A 6,860-nucleotide genomic window follows, 5' to 3' on the forward strand; every position below is an offset into this window, starting at 1 on the left:
ACAACATTAATTATATACGTGACTACAGTATCATATAGACTGGGTTATGTGCTTATTGATGTTACTGTACATTATATGCACACAGTTGACTGACTAAAAACTTTACACAAACTCCATGACACAAAGTAACTGACGAAGCAGGTACCTTTTATATCTGAATATCACATGCTATAATGTCTTAAATGTCCGAAGGTACCAATCTGTCTCATCTGGAATCTGTGCCACATGTAGAACTGAGCAAAAATCCTAAGCTTTTTAAAATACTGAGCTTAAAGAAAAATACCCTATCATTTAAAACCACAGGACCAAACATTGGACGGAAGAACAAAATAGTTTAACTGGGGTCTGGGAAGAATGCACACAGACACAGAGGAGAGCAGCTTGGAACTATTGTTGAATTGAAATTGGAATTCTTAGCTTTGGGAGAATGATCCACCAGGCTGAGCAACCCAACCTGTAAACAAAATCTCTAACTACTCGGAACCTACGCCAATACTGGGCATTCTAAATTCAATTAATACTAGGTCACACAAAGCGCTGGACATTCCATGCGATCAGGAAACACATTCACCTGTGATGGAAAAATATTAATACCCATTTTGGGAATCAAGAAGATGCTATTGCAACAATCAGGAAATCTATTCATCACCATTGGCAAAGACATTTTTTATCCTATTTATCAGGAAGGCCGATTCATCTCTTAAGGGAGCAACAAAGACCAGTGAAAGAAAGCAAGATTTGGCAGGCTGATAACAGACCTGGAGTTCTGCATAACATCAGGCCCACTTTGTCCCAGAAAGAGTTTCTCTGCCGTATTAAACTGGAAGAAGTAAAGATCCCTGTAATCACACAAGGAGAAGATGCATGCACAGAGAACTATCCTCACAGCCATCTCCAACCAACACCGACCAACCACAAACAACAGCTCCGACAACTAGAGACATCCGAGAGTGCCAACAGCAACTGGGCCAACACCACCGACCCCGGACATTCGCTGTTCAAAATCACGTTCTGTCAGGGTGAGCTTAATTTCATTGAGACCCTAAAAATCCAATCTAATAACAGGGAGAGGATGGGAGTTCAGTGACGGTGCAGAGCGTCACATGGTGAAGAAAACAATAATGGTCTGGGATTAAAGTTACTTTAATCACTAAAGTATCTGAGTTCAACTACTGTTTCAATGTATTGCAGTAAATTAACTGGTATTAAGCGAATAGGATATTGTTTAGTTTTAGCATCTGTAATAGTGTCAATTTTCACTGTTAATTTTGTGTTATTTTCACCTTTTACTTTTTTCTCTATAAATATATCTATTCTATCTGATGTTTTAATAGAGACTCTTTTACCCTTGAAACACCTACCTGTTCATTTATTACTCCACATTCGCTAACCTAAGTCCAGCATCAGAACAGGAAGCTCGTTGGTGATCCAGGCTGCCTGAGAGTTCCAACAAGGTTACTGATCTCACAGACCAGAACTCCCTACACATAGGACAGCAATTGTGCATAACACGTAATGATATTTTATCACTTTGAGATAACTGAAACAAGGGGAAGATATCCAGATATCCAAAATGAATGGGGTTATTTTGCTACACACACCACATGGTTGCAATTAAACAATTCTATTCATTCAATTCGTTTCTCCTAAAGAAATATTCCAACAGATATTGTTTACATTTGGGCCTGGCATACTTTCTCTTGTTTTGAAGTCTTTTGTGCTACCTTTTGTGTTGATACCTACAGTATGGTCTCATTGGTGTTAGATTTGTACCAGTTTACTCGGTACAGTGAGTGGAAGTCTGGAATGATATGACTGATGGCTTGAGATTTTACAAGGGCCCTTTTGGGAAGTAAAATTTTCACCATTCACTGTCAAAACACTGAGGGTTACCATTGAGCAGAAACTGAATTAAACCAGCTAGATAAATACTGTGGCTTGATCAGCAGGTTAGAAACTAGAAATCCTGCAGGGAATGAGTCCACTCTCCAAATGCCTGGATGAGAGCATCTGCAACAACAGTCAACAATCTCAATACCATAATAAAACCGTGATTGACACCATATTAACTACCTTGACAGTTCATTCCCTTCACCATAAATGGGCAGAAAACAAAATAAGCAGTAATGAACTATCAAAGCTCCTTTTAAGAGCACTTCCAGATCCATCGCCTCTACCATTTAGTGCACAAGGGCAGCTGATGCCTGGAGAACACCACCAGCCGAAAGTTCTCAAAGTGACACATTATTCTGACTTGGAACTATATTTCCATTCCTTCACTGGGTCAAAATTCTGGAACTCCTTTCCTAATGGCATTATGGGTTTCCCTATGCCTCATTCACTGCAGAGGTTGAAGAAAGTGTCTCATTGAGGGCAGTTAGGAATGGACAATAAATGCTGATCCTGCCAGCACATATCTGATGAACAAGTACGAAGAATCTCAATACATTATCCCAAGACTTCATTGTTCTACAAGATGTGTGGTGGAAAGTTTAAGTGTGAAAACCGAAAGCTTCCACAATAAGCATTTTCATTGTAAACTAGGTGCATGGTTTGGAAAACGCCTGCTGACAATTCATTGACTAAAATATCCAAGATAAATCATATTTGCTCATGTAAAAGACATCTCCATGATTTTTGGCTTTGTTAAAAATGCATAGGACTTAATTATATGAAGCAAGAAAAAGCCAGAGGGTGCTTTTTGGGCAAGGACAGCTCCTTTATAGCCAGCTGAAGGCAAAATTTCAGCTTTTTGGAACAACCAGTCCTACTTTGGAGTTCTATCAAAAACAGCCCCCAAGCCCAGGCAGCGCTGCTGTGCCCCTAATTGTTACTACATTCAGTGCTTGAAGAGGTGTTGAGAAATGCATTGAAACTTAGTAAGTATTGGGTGTCAGAAAGAGGATTGGGGACCAGGATCTGAAAGGAAAATTTCAGGAGAACCAGGGAGTGTTAATGCCCAATAGTGGCACTGCTCCAGTAGACCCAGCAGACAGTTAAATATGCACCTTCCCCACCCCAGCCCATGCAGGGAAACCTGACTGGGCTGGCCACTTGGTGAAGGCTGTTCCTGCCTGTTGCTTTACTATCATTGGTAGCAAGATGTTGCCTGTAGTGGGTGTTGATTTCCCATTTAAGGGGCTCAATTGACTAGCTTATGGTAGGCTGGCCATTATCAACCCTGCCCCTGGCAAAATTGTGAAGGGGCCAAGGATAGGCTGCGTGTTGCATTTTACATCCCACCACCAACACCCCACCCCACCCCCAATCCTCTACCTCCACCACCACCACTTTCAAACTTAGCTTCAGGAAACATAAAAGCCAAACTACATCTTTTCACATCAATAGATTTTAAGGACAAGCCAATAATTTAAGAACCAAAATATAACCCTGGAGATGAATTGTACAGAATTCATAATAAGGTTATAAAATAAATAAATAATAGACAACTTGTTTCACTATTACTGGCTTTTCCATTGTGACCAGCTTGTTTGGATTTTATACAGGCCCAAATCATGCATGCATGTCAATTCCTTCAACATTTCATCATTTAAAGTCAGCCAATCAGCTTTGTGCCTAAAAACTGGTTTCAGAAATCAACATTTATACAATTTTATACAGTAAGCCTTGTCTTTAACTACAGTTTGGTTCCTTGCAGATTCATTAAGGATGATATGAAAGAAGAAGATGAATATATGCCCACATCATGAAATTGCCTCTAATTTGGTGTTAATTTGGGCAAATTCATTCAGATAAGATAAAGGATATGTATTTTTACATGAATTGGAGCAGAGTACCTTTCACATAAATATTACAAAACAAAAGTCCATGTTGGTGACTGCTAAGGAATTAGGAACTCTTTTTCTGAAGTTGGTCTGACCTTTATTTTGAAATAGAGTGATAGAAACATTACTCTGTACCAAGCCATTCTCATACTGCTCTGAGATTGTTTTATTCTCCAGCATTAAAGACTGAGAGAGAAACACAGGTTTGGCATTCAACTGGCTATTCGCCTGTTGGAGGCTCTATCAAACAGCCTGTACCATGGGGCTGGATGAACACAGCAGGCCAAGCAGCATCTTAGGAGCACAAGAGCTGATGTTTCGAGCCTAGACCCTAACCCTTTTCTGATGAAGGGTCTAGGCCCGAAACGTCAGCCCTTTTGCTCCTGAGATGCTGCTTGGCCTGCTGTGTTCATCCAGCCCCACACTTTGTTATCTTGGATTCTCCAGCATCTGCAGTTCCCATTATTTCTGATCACAATTTTAGCCTATACCATGATGTCTCCTATCAATTCCCTTTTGGAGTCAAATCATTTTATGGGAATACAAAACTTGTTGTATAAATGCACTTTGAAGTACCTTAATCTCTGATGAGATAGCCTTGCCATAACAGAATTTAATCCAAATTTTTTCACAGTCAACTCAATTCAGAAGAGGCTGAGAGAAGCAAATTAAATTTAAGATTTTCAGGTAACACACATATGCTTATTTTTAAAAGAGAAGTAATTTATATTAATTTACCACCTTTCTTGACCTCAGGATGTCCCTAAACACTTTACAACCAATGAAGTACTTTTGAGGCGTCATTGCAGTTTAATGTAGGAAGTGGGATTGCCAATTGGTGCACAAGGAATGGCTCACCAAAAGCAATTAAATGCATATCAGATGACATGTTTTCAATATTGTTTGAGGGATGAGTTTTCACCAAGGGGTTACAAAAGCTCTCTGACTAGGAGCCAATGAAGTTCGATGAACCCTGGAATTACTGGTGAATGGGATTTGATGTAAAGATACGTTTGAAGCAAAGTTTTGGATGAATTCAAGGTGATATAGAAAGGAAATATAGGAGGCTATCCATTGATATAGCCAAGTGTAGTGGTACTAAAGACATTGGTAAGGACTTCAGCAGCAGATGAGCTGAGGCAGGGTGAATTGGGCGATTACATCGATTTAGGAGTTAGCACCCTTGGTGACAAAGCCAATTTATTGCTGGAAGGTTATTCTTTGCGAAATGTTGGATCAGCAAAGAAATAAACTGAAGAACAAACTAATCAAATGCATACTACATACAGTATTGAATCAGGTGCTATTTTTACCCACTAAACTCAGTTTACCACAGAAATTGATAGGCCCAAATAATAGTCAATAATTCACAGATAATACGAAGTTCGTTTTATTGTTGGAATGTGATCCTGCTCTTTAAAGAACTCAGACAAGTTAGCAAAGGAGATTTGAAGCATAAAATGTGCCGAAATAACCAGTTTAACAATCTAAACAGGATTATATTCAATATAATAACAGATATGATTTGGAAAAATTACTCCTGTTGCAGTTTAGGCTGTCTGAGCCCCTTTATGGACAAGAGTACAAAATTATATTATCTGTGCAGAATTAAAATTTTTGAAAATGCTGACTTCAGAAATTGTTGAGTTTTCCTTTGTATGCTTCCTGAAACATCTGTTCTTTAAACTGATAATGCTGACGGCAGTCAAAGCTGAATTAAAGGAATATCTTGATGAATTATTTCTATTTACATAAAAAAAAGCTCATCAGTCCCTTGGATGAGCAATTACCAGACTTTTTTAAAAAAAATGTAAATATGTACATGGTTGACCAAAGTACTGTATGTGGGAATTGTTGCTTAAAAACATGTTACCAACAGTTACTAAAATTATGCTGCAGAATGACCAACAGCAGAACTTCTTTAAATCTTGGAAATTATACTATCTGTTGGCAACTTCAAGGAACAAAACAAGGGTCACATACTCGCCAGCCCAGAATTGAAGCATTTTTATTAGCTAGAGCTGTAGCTGGAAATTGCTGCACAATTTCAAATTGGATTTATTCTCACCTTTTACTTCAAATCACCAACTAAAGTTCCTTGATTCGTCTATTTCTGACAGGTTTTAACACCAAAGAAATTAAAATAACCCCTGCAGCTGCATTAGAGATTTCCCTCCTCCATCCTAACAGAATTTTATGTGTTGCAACACAATTCTCAGCCAGCTAGGTTCTGTGAGCATTTAACAATGCCACTGCATAATTGATCACCAAGCTGTAGTATTTTGGATCAGCCAAAATACAAACACAGGCTGCTTGATTTCAGTTAGCATTCTGCCTTACAAAGCGGTACCAAAATGAAAGCATTAGATCATAATACTCACAAGAGCCTGTGGTAGCTTCAGCAATGATCAGCCTGAGATTTCAATGAGCTATGTACATCGTACAGTCACAACAGAAGTGGAATAAATCCTCCGTGTAACCATTCTGGGTAATTAGTGGAACATCTCTGCTCTTTTCCAGTAGTAAGGCAGGCACAAGCGTCATATGAAAGTGCCAGGGATGTGGGTGTGAGACAGCGAGCGACGACACGATTTGAATGATTGTATCAGAACCTACTGTAACATTGCTACCCTATGCTGCTTACTGTAAGGTTTAGTACTTTTGCAGCTAATGTTAACCCTCTGTGATCCAACGTACTCATACACTGAACATGTCTATAATACGAAGGCAGTTAATTAACTGTTTCAATACAGGGATGCTTCTGCATATTTTGTCAATGACAATATTAGGCTTTTAAATCTATCTTGTCATTTTTCAGTCACAGATTTACAGGAATTTTCTCAAAGAAGCATGTTTGATGGTTATTTTATAAATTGGAGATACTTACAAACAATACTGGCTTGTAATAATACTGCTTTTCAATTTAAAAATAAAACATATTTTCTCCACATTTGGTTTACATTTCATTTTTTGGTTCTCTCTGTGTCAATGTCCTGCTAAAGATTTCCAGTCATACTGATTATTCATATAATCTCTACAGTGCAAATAGAGCCTATTTGGCCCATCAAGTCGGTA

The 6,860-nt window shown here is 38.6% G+C and overlaps 1 protein-coding gene across 6 annotated transcripts in view; it reads right to left on the minus strand.

Annotated features, from left to right (window-relative positions):
* The window catches only part of LOC125466345 (MAGUK p55 subfamily member 3-like), a 98,806-nt gene extending 92,389 nt beyond the window's left edge, over positions 1 to 6,417 (minus strand). For all 6 annotated transcript variants that reach the window (XM_048560734.2, XM_048560732.2, XM_048560735.2 and 3 more), the window contains exon 1: positions 6,167 to 6,417. The gene's annotated coding sequence lies outside the window, so the exon portion shown is untranslated. The remainder of the gene's footprint in view (positions 1 to 6,166) is intronic.
* Positions 6,418 to 6,860: the final 443 nt, after the last annotated feature.

Source organism: Stegostoma tigrinum, chromosome 31 (assembly GCF_030684315.1).
Source record: "Stegostoma tigrinum isolate sSteTig4 chromosome 31, sSteTig4.hap1, whole genome shotgun sequence".
Classification (NCBI taxonomy): Eukaryota; Metazoa; Chordata; class Chondrichthyes; order Orectolobiformes; family Stegostomatidae; genus Stegostoma; species Stegostoma tigrinum.